Raw genomic sequence first — 13476 nt, 5'->3', positions numbered from 1 at the left:
TGCAGATTATCAGTGATTAAAGTTTTGGGGAGTTCATCTGGGTCTCTGAATCACAGCATATTGACCCATCAGCACAACGAAGTACACTGCAAACAGAGAGCAACTTGCCTTTTCCCCAAAATGTTTTGCTTTATTTATCAAAGAGAATTACTATAATCATTGCCTTATGAAGCTCCTGAGATCCTTCTCTAACCCATGAACAGAAGCAGGCCCAACACAGCCATGCAAGGTGGGGATTGAGGGCTGTTCTCCTTGCTCAGATAATTGGCAAAAAGCATTTTGACAACATGGACTGGCATAGCTGACTCGCAGAGACACAAACCAGGGCAATGAGAATCCACTACAGCTCCAATCCTTCTGTCACAAGCATGTTCTCTCCACATCTGACTGATGCAAGTCCCTCAGAATTTCACCCACTGCACAGGTTTAGGCCTGTCCTTTCAAGGGAAACTCCTCTTTCAGCATTGTATTCACTGAAGCTCAGTTCCAGATCTAACTCCCTCCTTGCATTTGCTGCAGCAACTCTTAGATAACATGTAAGAAACAAAAGGCATGTTGTTGTACCAGGATTTTTAAGAAGTTATTCATTGCTATACTTAAGTTTGGATCTGTGAAGAAACACATGCAGCGTATTTTGAGAATGTGCTATGCCAGGTTACCCCAAGTCACAGCGTGTTTAAACAACCACTTTATTCTACCATCTGGTATATGATAGGTTTTCTGATAAATACGTGCCTGCGCTTTCACTGTGGGATGCACGCAAGAAAAGAGACTGTACTCTTCCAAGATGTTTGTCTCACTCTCAGACAAACAACTTTGGCAACATGCAGGAGCTTTCTGTGCATGCAGGAGTAGTCACAGAATCACAGCGTGGTTTGGGTTGGAAGGGATCTTAAAGATCTCCTCCTTCCAACCTGCTGCCATGGGCAGGGACACCTTCCACTAGAACGGTTTGCTCAGAGCTCTGACCTGACCTTGAACACTTCCAGGGATAGGACATCCACAACTTCACTGGGCACCCTGTTCCCAGGCTTTACCACCCTCACAGGGAAGAATTTACTCCTAATAACTAATCTAATTGTACTCTCTCTCAGTGTGAAGCCATTCCTCTTTGTCCTGTCACTCCAGGCCTTGTCAATAATCTCTCTCCATCTTTCTTATAGGCTTCAGGTCCTGGAATGTCCCATTTAGGTCACCCCAAAGTCATCTCTTCTCCAGGTTAAACAATCCCAATTCTCTCAGCCTTTCCTCATAGGAGAGGTGCTCCATCCCTTCAATCAACCTGGTGACCTCCTCTGGACTTGCTCCAACATGACAATGTCCTTCTTGTGTTGGGGGTGCTCCTTCCCTCTCACCCACCCCCAGGATTGTGCCAGGGCAGTGTGAGGTGAATTCAGACTATTGCTGCAAGCCAAGGAAGAGATTGTAGCTCAAACAAATGTAGGCAAGATATTAGGCTGGATTTATGCGCAGACAAAATCAGGATTTGCCTCAGGCAGCTGACTGCTGAGCACCCATGGTCCCTGTTTTGGAGAAAGAGAGGAGAGAGAAGGTCCAGCGCTGCAGCAGCACTTTGTGCTCATCCTCCAAATTTAACCCTCATCCCTTTGACAGTGATTCTTTAGGCAAACTAAACCACTCAACTGCAACACCTGGGGAAGGAGGGAGAAGCTCCAATACCAGATGGGAAGCAGTCACAGATAAAGAAGCAGGAGGTTTTCTTCCAGAAAATGAGAGGCTGAGGGATAAGAGAGAGAGAAATAGTACTGTAAGCACTGACAGCCCTCCAGAGTCTGCATAAGCCCCCCAAAACCCCACAGATCTCTCCCTGGGTCACAGAAACCCCAGGAACCACTCCAACTATCCCTCTTTTGTCTGCAAGTCCCAAAATTGTGTCCATCTTCCAGATACCATCATCCCATTCTCCTCAGTGGTTCATCTCAGCCTTTCTCCACTCTTTGCTGCCATCAGAAATTGATCTTCTTATCCCAAGGGATGTCCTCATTCAGCTTTACCAACACCACTGAGAAACTTTGACCTGCCTCCAAGCCTTTTTCACTTTCCATAAATCATGGTAGTGTTGCTGCAGTAACATACTGCTCAGTGCAGCCTGCAGAGCCTGCCCACAAACCTGGTGAATCCTCAGATTTTTAAACTGTGAAAAGGTGGAGCTCTGAGGTCAGCTCTGCAATCCCACATCCAAGCTCACTTGATTAGGGACTGCAGTTCTGGTATGTTTATGTTGAGCACTTCAGAGATTACTTTATTGAAAGTAACTCCATGTCATACAGAATGGATCAGACAGATGGGCTCTGATTCTAAATCTACCACCTTTTGCGTTCTTTTCCCCTAAACTTCAGGTTCTAAGAATTTGCCTCCTTAGCCTTGCTCCATATTTCTGCCTCAGCTCAGTACACGAAGCTCCCTGAAAACATAACCTCTTCACACTTCATCAGTTTTGGGGCTGACAACCATATTAGATGAAATATGATAGAAACAGCCCAACCCCACTGCTCTCTAGTTTGTGGGAATATTGCCATACCCAATCAGGCTGTTGTCGCCTGTTGTCAGACATGTCACCAGTGCTGGCCAGGGTCTGACAAGACTTTAGAGCAAGCTACAGAGTGCAAGTAATAAACAACCTCATGACTAAGATGAAAGTTAATTTGTGTTCCCACTTAATTAGTTCCTAATTTATATCCTGAAGTGCAAGTGTTTAGCTCTCATAAAACTGCGTCCTTTGGAAAACAAGTAAGTGCTTCATTTTTCATACTCTGCTGCAGTTCTATTCACTGCCACCAGTATGTGGTTTCAATAATATCTTCTAGTAGTAAGTTTTTCTTTTAAAAAGAAAAGCAGCAAGTTGTTTTGTTTTTCTTTTCAATTTCAGGAATAAATTCTCTACTGTGTGGGTTGTGAGGCACTGGTAGACTTTGCCTAAAGAAGTGGTGACTGCCCCATCCCTGGAAGTGTTCGAGGGCAGGTTGGACAGGACTTGGAGCAGCCTGGTCTAGTGGAAGGTGTCCCTGCCCAAGGCAGAAGGGTTGGAATAAAATCTTTAAGGTCCCTTCCAACCCAAACAATTCTATGATTCCATAAGCTCCATCAGGAGGGGAGGGTTCTGTGAAATAATATAAGGGAAAACAATCTGATGGAAGTTTTTGAAGTTGTTATTTACGTAGTGCTCCATCCACATAGTAAACAGAGGAGACTAATCCATTGCCTCAAACTTTCTCTTACAGACTTGTCATTCTTCCTGTTATCCTTTCAAGGAATGAGCTACTTTTACCTTCTCTTTCAAGAAACTTTTTGCATACTGCTAACCATTTTAACTGCCACTTCTGGATCTTTCCTTCTGCTGCCTCCTTGCTTAGGTAAGACAAGTAAAACTGAGCAGTAGTTGAGGTTAGCACATTCTACCCTTCATTATTATTCTCTGAGCACTGCTGTCTGACCTTGGGAGAGCGTTGTGTTGTTCAGGTTTGTACTTCTGTCGTTTCCTTAAGTAGTTACAGTTATTTGTGAACACAAAACCAGCAAGTTCTTCTCCTTGGCGCGCTCTGCCTCGCTTTGCTGAAGGGAACATCTTGAACTCTTCACATGCGTTGACTCATTGTGACGGATGAAGTAGGATGTGACATCCCACTTACAGCTCCCCAGCATAAACATTTGAAGCATAATAAGAGCTCCCATCTGCCTTGTTCCTTTGCACCCCCAAAACTGAAAGCAAAATGAAGAACCAGAGTCACAGAATCAAGGAATCATAGAACATGTCGAATTGGAGGGGACCCACAAGGATGGTCAAGTCCAACTCTTAGCCCTGCACTGGACCATCCTCAAGAGTCACGCCATGTGCCTGAGAGTATTGTCCAAACACTCCTTGAGCTCTGTCAGGTTTGGTGCTGTGACCACTGCCTTGAGGAGCCTTTTCCATTGCCCAACAACCCTCTGGGAGAAGAACCTTTTCCTGATATCCAACCCAAACCTCCCCTGACATGACTTCAGGCCATTCTCTAGGTTCCTGTCCCTGGTCCCCACAAAGCAGAGATCAGTGCCTGCTCCTCTTCTTCCCCTCACAAGGAAGCTGTAATTGCAGTGAGGTCTCCCCTCAGACTCCTCCAGCTGAAAACACCAACCAAATGCCCTCAGCTGTTCCTCCTCTGGCTTCCCCTCAAGGCCCTTTGCCATCTCCACTGCCCTCCTTTGGACACTCTCTAATGGCTTAACATCTTTTTCATGTTTTGGTGCCCCAAACTGCCCCAATATTGCAGGTGAGGCTGCCCCAGGGCAAAGCAGAGCAGGACAATCCCCTCCTTGATGCCCCCCAGGACAGAGTTGTCCCTCCTGGCTGCCAGGGCACTGCTGACTCATGGCCAACTGGCCACTGACCAGGACCCCCAGGTCCCTTTCCCAGCACTTCTTTCCAGCACCTCATTCCCCAGTCTGTACATGTATCTGGGGTTGCCCCATCCAGGGGGGGAAATCAACAAGGCAATTCCCCTTGTTGAACTTCCTATGGTTGGTGATTCCCAGCCCTCTGATCTGTCGAGGTCTCCCTACAGGCCCTCCCTGCCCTCAAGGGAGTCAACAGCTCCTCTCAGTTTTGTGTCATCTGCAGACTTGCTCAGTGTCCCTTCCAGTCCTGAGTCCAAGTCATTTATGAAGATGTTGAAGAGCACAGGGCCCAGGATGGAGCCCTGCAGAACCCCACTAGTGACAGGTCACAGTCTGATGTCACCCCATTCACCGTCACCCTCTGTGCCCAAGCCTTGAGCCAGTTGCTCACCCACCACATGATGTGTTTATTCAGCTGTGGGCAGGACAGTTTGTCCAGAGGGATCCTGGGAGACACAGTATCTAAAGCTTTACTGAGATCCAAGATTACATCAACTGGCTTCCCTTGATCAGCGGGGTGGGTCGCCTTGTCATAAAAGGAAATCAAGTTGGATAAGCGAGACTTTCCTCTCATGAAGCCGTGGTGGCTCTGACCAGTGACTTCACTGTCCTTCAGGTGTTTTTCAATACCTCCCAGAACAAAATTCTCCATCACTTTACCAGGCCCTGAAGTGAGACTGACAGGACTGTAGTTTCCAGCGTCCTCCTTATTTGCCTTCTTGAAAACTGGGGCAAAATCCCCCAGCTCCCAGTCAGCCAGGATCTTCCTGGAGTCCCAAAACCACCAAAAAATCATCGAGAGGGGTTTTGTGATGCTCTTTGAGGATTCTGGGATGAATCCCACATCAGGCCCCATGGAGTTGTAAGGATCCAGCTGGAGCAGCAAATCCCACACAAGTTCAGGGTCAGCTGGGAGTTGATCATTCTGTCAGTCATGTCCTCCAGCTCAGGGCACTGAGACACCCTTCAGTTTACTGACAGGTTCACATCTTCATTCAGTGAACAATTACATTAGAAAGCAAGGACATCCACATCTTTAAGCATTATTAATGATGAAGTTACGTTACTATTATTCCAAACAAAACAAAAATTCTCACCTATACATGGAGGGGCCTTGTTGGTGGTATAATTTTTCAGTTTGCCTTGGAGACATTTTGTCCACAGGTCAGCTTAGGTTCTGCACCCCTTGCTGGTTATCTGACAGTGCAAAACTGAAGTTTATCTCAAGGGAAAAGATGGAGTGTGCTATTCCTTACCACAGCTCGGCTGCAGCAGGAATATAATAATCTTTGGGGATGGAATCCATTTCTTGACCTGATTTTCTCTGTAATTAAGGAACAGCACTATAGTTCACTGAAAGTCTCGATAGGACTGCAATGTCTACGAACATTTTCGTAGGTATCCCACTGTAACAGAATAAACTGTAATTTTTTCCATTTCCTGTAGCTACTTCCAGACAGTGAATGCCACCCAGGGCTTTAGTTACCAGGAATGGAAAAGTAATTCATGCCCAAAGCAACAGCGGGGGAAAAAAAAAAAGGTCTATAAAAACGAACTTGAAAAAATACCATTTTATGGTGCTACATTTTAGGAAAAAAGCCTCCAAAACCCAACAGAGATTTAAGCCATATAATTCCAAAGTACTTTGAGTGCTTTGATAGAAAAGATATAAAGCATTATTTAAAATCAAATTCAACCTCTGTATATTTCTACAGGAATTTGATCCATTCTATTTAATTTAATTACTACTACTTGATAGGTCAGGGGCATATCTCTAAGTTATCAACTAGAAACCTTATATACTCTCTCCTAAATAAAATTACTGAAATCATCTATTTATTAAGTATTTTTGAAATTTTAAAAATTCTGAACATATTTTTGTAAAGTTACTTCATGTGAATGTGTTTTTCTCAATTTTTATGTTGATGGCTTTATGTAGACATATTAAATACTAAATAATACACTGAAATAAATTAAACTTTTTTTTTTTTTAGTGGGAAAGTTACCCTCAAAGAGCAATTAAATATATATTTTGGAGATTGGATATGTCTACATAAAGCCATCAACAGAGAACCATGAAGAAATAGAAATTGAGAAAAACTAATTCACATGTACAGGGCAACATTCTGTCTCTATCTCATCACATCAGAGGGTTTATTAAAATAGCTGTATTTGACCAGACCAAGAGCCCACGTGGCATGAAAGGTCTTCCACTTATTGTGGTGGGTGCCCCAGGAAATGACATGGAATAGTCCTCCCCTGGTGCACTGTCTCAACAAGACACACGAGTCCTCAACCGCAGCTGTACCTGAACTTCTTATCCAGTAGTCCTCAATAAAGACATGTCCAGGAATTTTCCAATCCTATTTCGATCCACTTATGGTCTTCAAGACCAATTAACATCCACAGAGTCCCGTGGAAATGAACTCCACAACATCAGTAAAATGGTGAATGAAAATCTACTTTTTGTTTGTGTCTGTGTGTGCGTGGTCCAGCCAAGGTCGACCCACCACAGTCTTAACTGTACTACCTGATCATCTTGCTGGTTATCCCAATTTTTGGTATTGTAAGAAATACCAAAACTTATTCCCTGTTCACGCTGTTCACAGCATTCATGTCCCATTTCCCTTGTTAGTACTGATTTCTTTTCCAAGATAAAACATAGCACACTTTATTCTCACTCCCTAGGCAAGCTATTCTATGTCTTGGCCATCTTTCCTTCCCTTCTCCATACTTCTTTTATTCAGTGAGATTCTTTCTGAGATACCATGACCAGAATTGCAAAATGTTCAGGATATAAATACACAAAGGAGTTTTGTACAGGCACAAGGTTTCTCTTTCCAGTTTGCATTTATTTCTCTTTTTTCCTGATCCAACTTGCCTTTTGAACCCTACAGACAATGAGGTGATGCTTTCAGAGGATTATTCACAATGACTTCACTAAGGAACACCTAATTTAGAGCTGGCCAGCTAATTTAGAGTCTACCATGTTTTTACACTTAAAATTATTAGTTTATTGGGTACGACCCCACCTGCTCCATCACTTAAAGCAAAAGGCTGCCATATTAATCAGATTTATTACTACCCTTTCATTTACTATCTGCTGGTTTACCAGACAGTAGATACAGCAGTATCCTGGGACAGTACTTTTAGCAGCACCCAAGGCCCAGATATCCAGTGGCTACATTACATACACAGGAAATTCAGTTTACTATCAGTTTACTGTGCCATTTTCTCATTAGATTCTTAATTCTGTTCCTCATAGATGTTTCAGCTAAGATTCAGGTAAATTATTGTTCAATAACAACATTTTCAGAATAGACAATATTGTGGATTCCCAGACAATTTCTCTCTAGATGTTCTTTTCCACCCATTTAAGACCCACTTGCTTCACCACATATGAAAGTTTGTAATTTAAGTTTGAGCTTGTATTTCTTTGTGAAAAGGTATGAAATGGCATGCACATGTAACACACATGAGATTAATCCTTATTTTAATAAACAGATGCATTACTTTGTGTCAAATGGAAACCTCTTGTATAAATAGCCCGTTGTGACAGACTGTTGCATAATTCATCGAAAATATATTCATTTATGCATTTAGATATTTATGGAAACCTTTTTTTAATTAATCCTTTCAATACATTCATCAAGCCCCAGAAAAGGTTCTTTTACCCACTGGGGTCTTATTGAGAAGAGAAATGTACACCTGCTGAATGAGTCCCTTTCAAAAGTGCAATAAACCAAACAGGTTATAGGAAGGTGCTCGAGGAGCAACCAGTAACATTGCTTTTCCAGAAGAAATTCTCTACTGGGAGGCTGGTGAAGCACTGGCACAGGTTGCCCAGAGAAGCTGTGGCTGCCCCATCCCTGGAAGTGTTCAAGGCCAAGTTGGATGGAGCTCTGAACAACCTGATCTAGTGGAAGGTGTCTCCACCCATGGCAGGGGGGTTGGAATGAGATGATCTTTATGGTTCTTTCCAACCCAAGTCATGCTATTATTCTATTATTTGCACAATTTTTCTGGGAAAAACTCCATCCTGGAAATAGGAGGCGGGTTTGAAGTTGCAGTTTATCCTTGGTAACGTGGTGCTGGAGAGCATCAAGATCAGGTCAAGTCAAAATACGAAGAGGAGATTTTCAGGATAGGGGAAGGGACTGTTTTCTGTTTGATCTACATAAAGAATATTTTAAAAGTGCAATTTTTTTCAGAGGATAAGGGTTCCACAAACCAAAGTCATAAGTAACTCACCTGAGAAAAGCTCTTGGTCTATTAAAAGAGAGATGCAAACACTGAAAGAACCAGAGCATTGTGTCTGCCATTCCATATCCCTACCTACAAACACTGACAGATCCCTATAGTTTTGGCTGAACTGCTCAGGAGCATCTTGCTGGAGAAGCTTTGTGTGGAAAATTGTGGCAGTAAGCAACATAAAACAGGATTCCATCCCAGCAGCTCCACTTGAAGTGTCCAGAGACACCTCAGCAGCGGAGCACGTCGACTTCCCGTGCGCGCGCCGGGAAAGCGGCTTTCAGGGAGAGCTTCTGGGATGGGTGAAACCTCACTGATGGGAGGCTGACAGGGGTGAGGGAGGAAGGCAGGGTGGTCAAGAGACACCGTTGCTATGGCAACGCTGCCTGGGAAAGACAAAAGGGGAAACCTGCGATGAAAAGGGAACGGCTGAAATAGGGAGGAAAACGGGGCTTCCAACTCGAAGCCGGCCTGGCGCCGGTGTGAGCTGTGACAGGCTGACACACACCCATCACCTCAGATGACTAGAGCTGCCAGTCACCCTGTCAAGCCATGATTTCACTCAGCCACATGGCCAGATTCCTTGTGCTCCTGGGCAGTCACGGACTGAGAATGAGTTTGGGGTGTTTGAATAATGTCTTCGAATAATTTTGTGAGGACGTGCTGCCCGACACAGCTTGAATGTGCAAGCAGACCCAAATAGATCTCAGAAGCTCTTTGCCAGCCCTCAGCACCAAAGTAACTTTCAGTGGGAAAAAAAAAAAAACAGATAATAGCAAAATAATATAAATGTTATCATAATTAAAAAATATAATATAAAAAATATATATCCATTGCACCTGCATGAGTCAAAACTAAGAGTCACAGTACACACTGTTTCTTACACGCTTATAGTAAAAGCAGTTGCAGGTTGAGTAACCCTGACTTAACAACTCCGTGGCACAACAGCAATTGCCAGGATTTTATTTGTGAATCTATCTGGGTGGAAGAACACCCTTGAAACCACCCACTTGACTTAAGAGAATCCCAGAAGATACAGGACTCTGCAAATTACTTCAGCAAAGCTGAGTCATGTCTACAGAAACTCAAAACTAACATTAATCTGTTGCCCACACCAGATAGTAAAAGCAGAATTTATGACAGAAACTGACCTAAATTACAACAATTTGCAGGCCAAGGTTCCCCCGTCAAATAACCATATAAGAGCACAACAAGCCACTAAGCCTGTGCATTTTCTAGGGCAGTTTTTACTGGTTATATACTGCTTCTAGCCAGAAGAGAAACCCAATTTCCTCACATACAAAAAAGAAAAAACAAAAACCCAATGCAATCAGTTCTCAAGACACCACAGATTAGTGCAGGCTCCTAAAATCACAAATAAAGGCATCTAAAGAGAAAAAGGGGAGAAAGAAGAGTTTTATGTTTATATATATATATATATATATATATATACATATATATATATATATATATATATATATATATAAAATCACGTGTCCCTCCCATGGCTATTTACCATCTAATATCTTTACAATGCAATTTTTACGACACATTTCCACAACATCATTGAAAAGAATGGAAAATAACACCCCCCCACCCCCACCCCCCCCGCCCACTTTCAGAGTATGGAATTGATACATAGTGAGATTAAATGAATCGCTGAAGATCACTCAGGAAATCTGCACTGGAGCGAAAACCTGCATTTCTCCTGTTCTTGCTCTGCACCTGAGGAAAAGGTTATTGTTCCCTCAGGCACTGGGACTTTGCAGCATTGCAATAAACATTGGGAAAATAAGGCTGCAGCAAGCACTGAACGTCGCACAAAAAATGGGTTGATATTTTTTTTTCTCCTTTTTTTTTTTGTAGCTTTTGTTTTATGTTTGTCCCAGTGCTCTTTCAGAAAGTAAAATAAGTTATTCAGGCCCTGCTTTTTCATAATCTCAAGGGTACTTGGTGTGCGGATAAGCCATCGATTTTTGTTCTCAGTCTGTTACAGTCACATACATGCAGTAAAAGTAATTTCCTCGGGACTAATATCATTTGTTCTCCAGGGTTTTTCCTTATGAAAACTGAATTTTGAACAATCCTTATGTAACCTTTGCTATTAAGGTTACAAGAGATTGAGATCCATTTGTGAGATGAATAAGGCATAACATTTTGCTTCTGCAAACTTTCCTGACAAAGCTCTTTGTGTAAGGGAAAGGATGAAGCTCTGTGTGATAAAATTTCCAATTGAAACCAACAGATCTGTTAAATTACTTTCCCTACCTGGTTTGTGCACCTACTGCACTAAAATCTCTCTTTAATCTCATTTTAACTTTTGCTCTAAAATTATTAAAATTCAGATTTTAGGAAAATAGGGATTTTCCCCTCTTAGAGCAGTACGAGATGTTTCATTGCCATATTTATTCTAGATTAAAAAAAAATTATCTTAAATGTAAATTAATTGTTATACTGGAGCTTGGTAAAGGAGTACACAAGTATACAGTTTTAGCTTAGGAAAACTGGACTGAAAGTTTACTTCAGTCATTCAAGAATCGCAGAATCATTTAGGTTTTAGAAGACCTCTGAGATCATTGAGTCCAACCTTTGACTGATCACCACCTTGTCAGCTGAACCCTGGCACTGAGTGCCACATCCAGTCATTTCTTGAATAAAAATGTATGTTTGGATGGTGGGCATTTTTCCACCTCAACTGAAGTGATACTCAACTAGAAGCATTTTTGAGGGGTAACTTCTCCCAGCAAGTAACTCCATCCTAAAAAAAACCACATCACGTTGGTCGTGTTCCTGAGGAAGAGCTGGTAGGGACAGAGTGCCGTTCTCAGATTTAATGAAGAAAGCCCCCCTAACCCTGAGTTAAAAAAAGCAAACTTCCCTCCCACCCCACCCACCCAAGTCCTTTTAATCATATTTTAATACATCAGAGAGAAAAATCTTGGGCAGGACATCTGACCAAGCTGGATGCTGATCTTCCCATTGTCACCGTCTCGTTGTCGTCGGTCAGAGGTTTTCCTCATGAAGGCACCACTTTGATGTGACTGCAAGGCACAGAAATCAGCTGCCTGCCAGCTGCTGAGTGGTGGACCTTCCTGTGCATCTGGGCAGCTGCAGAGCATTGCTGGTGTCAGCTGAAGTGAACTTCTGAGCACCAAGGCCTGGGGTGAAATGCAAGAGTGAGCAGAGGGCAGCTGATGAGTAGGAGCTGGTGGAAGCGCTGCTGTGCAGCCAGGGGATGGTGGATGTCTTTATTTAGGTTTCCTTTTTTTGGATAAAAGCAAGTTCTCCTTCCAGAATTCCCTTTGCATTCCCCTTGAAAAAGAGATAAAAGCACAGCCCCTGCATTTTCCTTTTATTCATATTGGACATGTTTTTCTCTGCTTAGAAATGATATTCAAGATCTCCTAGACTAGTGCAATCACAAATAAATACTACTGTTGTTTGAAACGTGACTATAAACAACCCAAAAACTCCCCTCTACCTCCAGAAGCTTGAAAATACCCCTGAGAATCCCCACCCATCCCTATCACTTCATGGGGCATCTCATTACACCTGGAAGGACAGCTCTGAAAGTGGTGTCATGGCAACAGTTACCTTGATGCAGTTCCTAACCAAAGCTGGATCTTTGGGTCTCATGCCTGAATTGGGTGCCCCAGTGACCAGGTTGACTTCTGTGAGCTTCATATTCCACTCAGCGCTCCCCATGTTCCCTTAAACCATCCTGTGGTGCTGATGTATCCCACAGTCACTCCCAAACACAGAATGGAAATAAGGTTTGTAATGCCAGTGTGTGCCTGGGAAGGATTTAGGATAAAGGCAGCTCTAGCATCCTACTTTGTGTAACTGCCAAGCTTCCACCTCCTCTTCACCTGTATGATTCCTATTCCCATCGAAAGTAGGGAGAAACAGGAGACATTGCTGTACCTATTTGTGGGTTCTACTGGGGGAGAAACAGGATCAGTGTGTGACCAGGAGACATCCACTGAGTAATTTTTATCTACTTTGTAGGAGAATGAATGTCCTACCCAAACTGCTTGCATCCAGCAGGACCAAGAACATCAGAAGAGAAAAGTACAGTACATCGTGAAACAGTTCTTTTTCCACGGGGAGCAAAGCACATTCCCAAATTCTATTGGTAACAATAAACCTCTGAAATAATACAGTACATCTCTCTCCTGTGAACGGCATCATTCTATATTCTTCAGAGCTGGGTGGAATAAAACTGCACAGAACAAAGGTTTCAAGTCTTCCTTTTTGATGCTCTCAGACCTGAGCAAAAAAAAAAAAAAAAATTAATTTCTCCACCCCCACAAAGGATTTTGGCAGTTTTGCCATCGGTGGAACACAGTAATTGCCAGTAAAAAAGAGACAATTTCTACTGAGAAACTAGTATACAAGAAACCAGGCAGCACACAGGAGAACACCTTCTCTTCTTCATTTCAGATCAGCATGGGGACAGGAAGCTGATTTGTTTCACCTTTTAAAGCAATGTGGGCCACAAATCTCTCCTCTTAGTCCTTGCAAGGGGATGATCCCTGAGGATGTGAACTGCTTTGTGCAGTGTGAATTAGAGGCCAGGTCCCCTTGTTTTCCAGCTGGGTTAGAAAGCTTTGGAGCTCCCTAGTCTGGGTGTTGGCTGGTTTTTGGCACACATGGGATGATTAATCATTCTCCATGGTTGTAACAGTTTGGGTCTGACAATATATATCCACCTCAGACCCTGCATCTATCAGCAAATATGTTTAAAGCCTCCCTTCTCCCTCCAATGCTGCTTGGGTGGGACAGCTGTGCAACACATCCTAGTTGCAGTTTGGTAATGCATCATTAGAG

Source organism: Empidonax traillii, unplaced genomic scaffold, assembly GCF_003031625.1.
Source record: "Empidonax traillii isolate 1590-97213 ecotype Southwest subspecies unplaced genomic scaffold, ASM303162v1 scaffold208:size1045274, whole genome shotgun sequence".
In the NCBI taxonomy this organism is placed as follows: domain Eukaryota; kingdom Metazoa; phylum Chordata; class Aves; order Passeriformes; family Tyrannidae; genus Empidonax; species Empidonax traillii.
Note: the sequence above shows the minus strand (reverse complement) of the source record.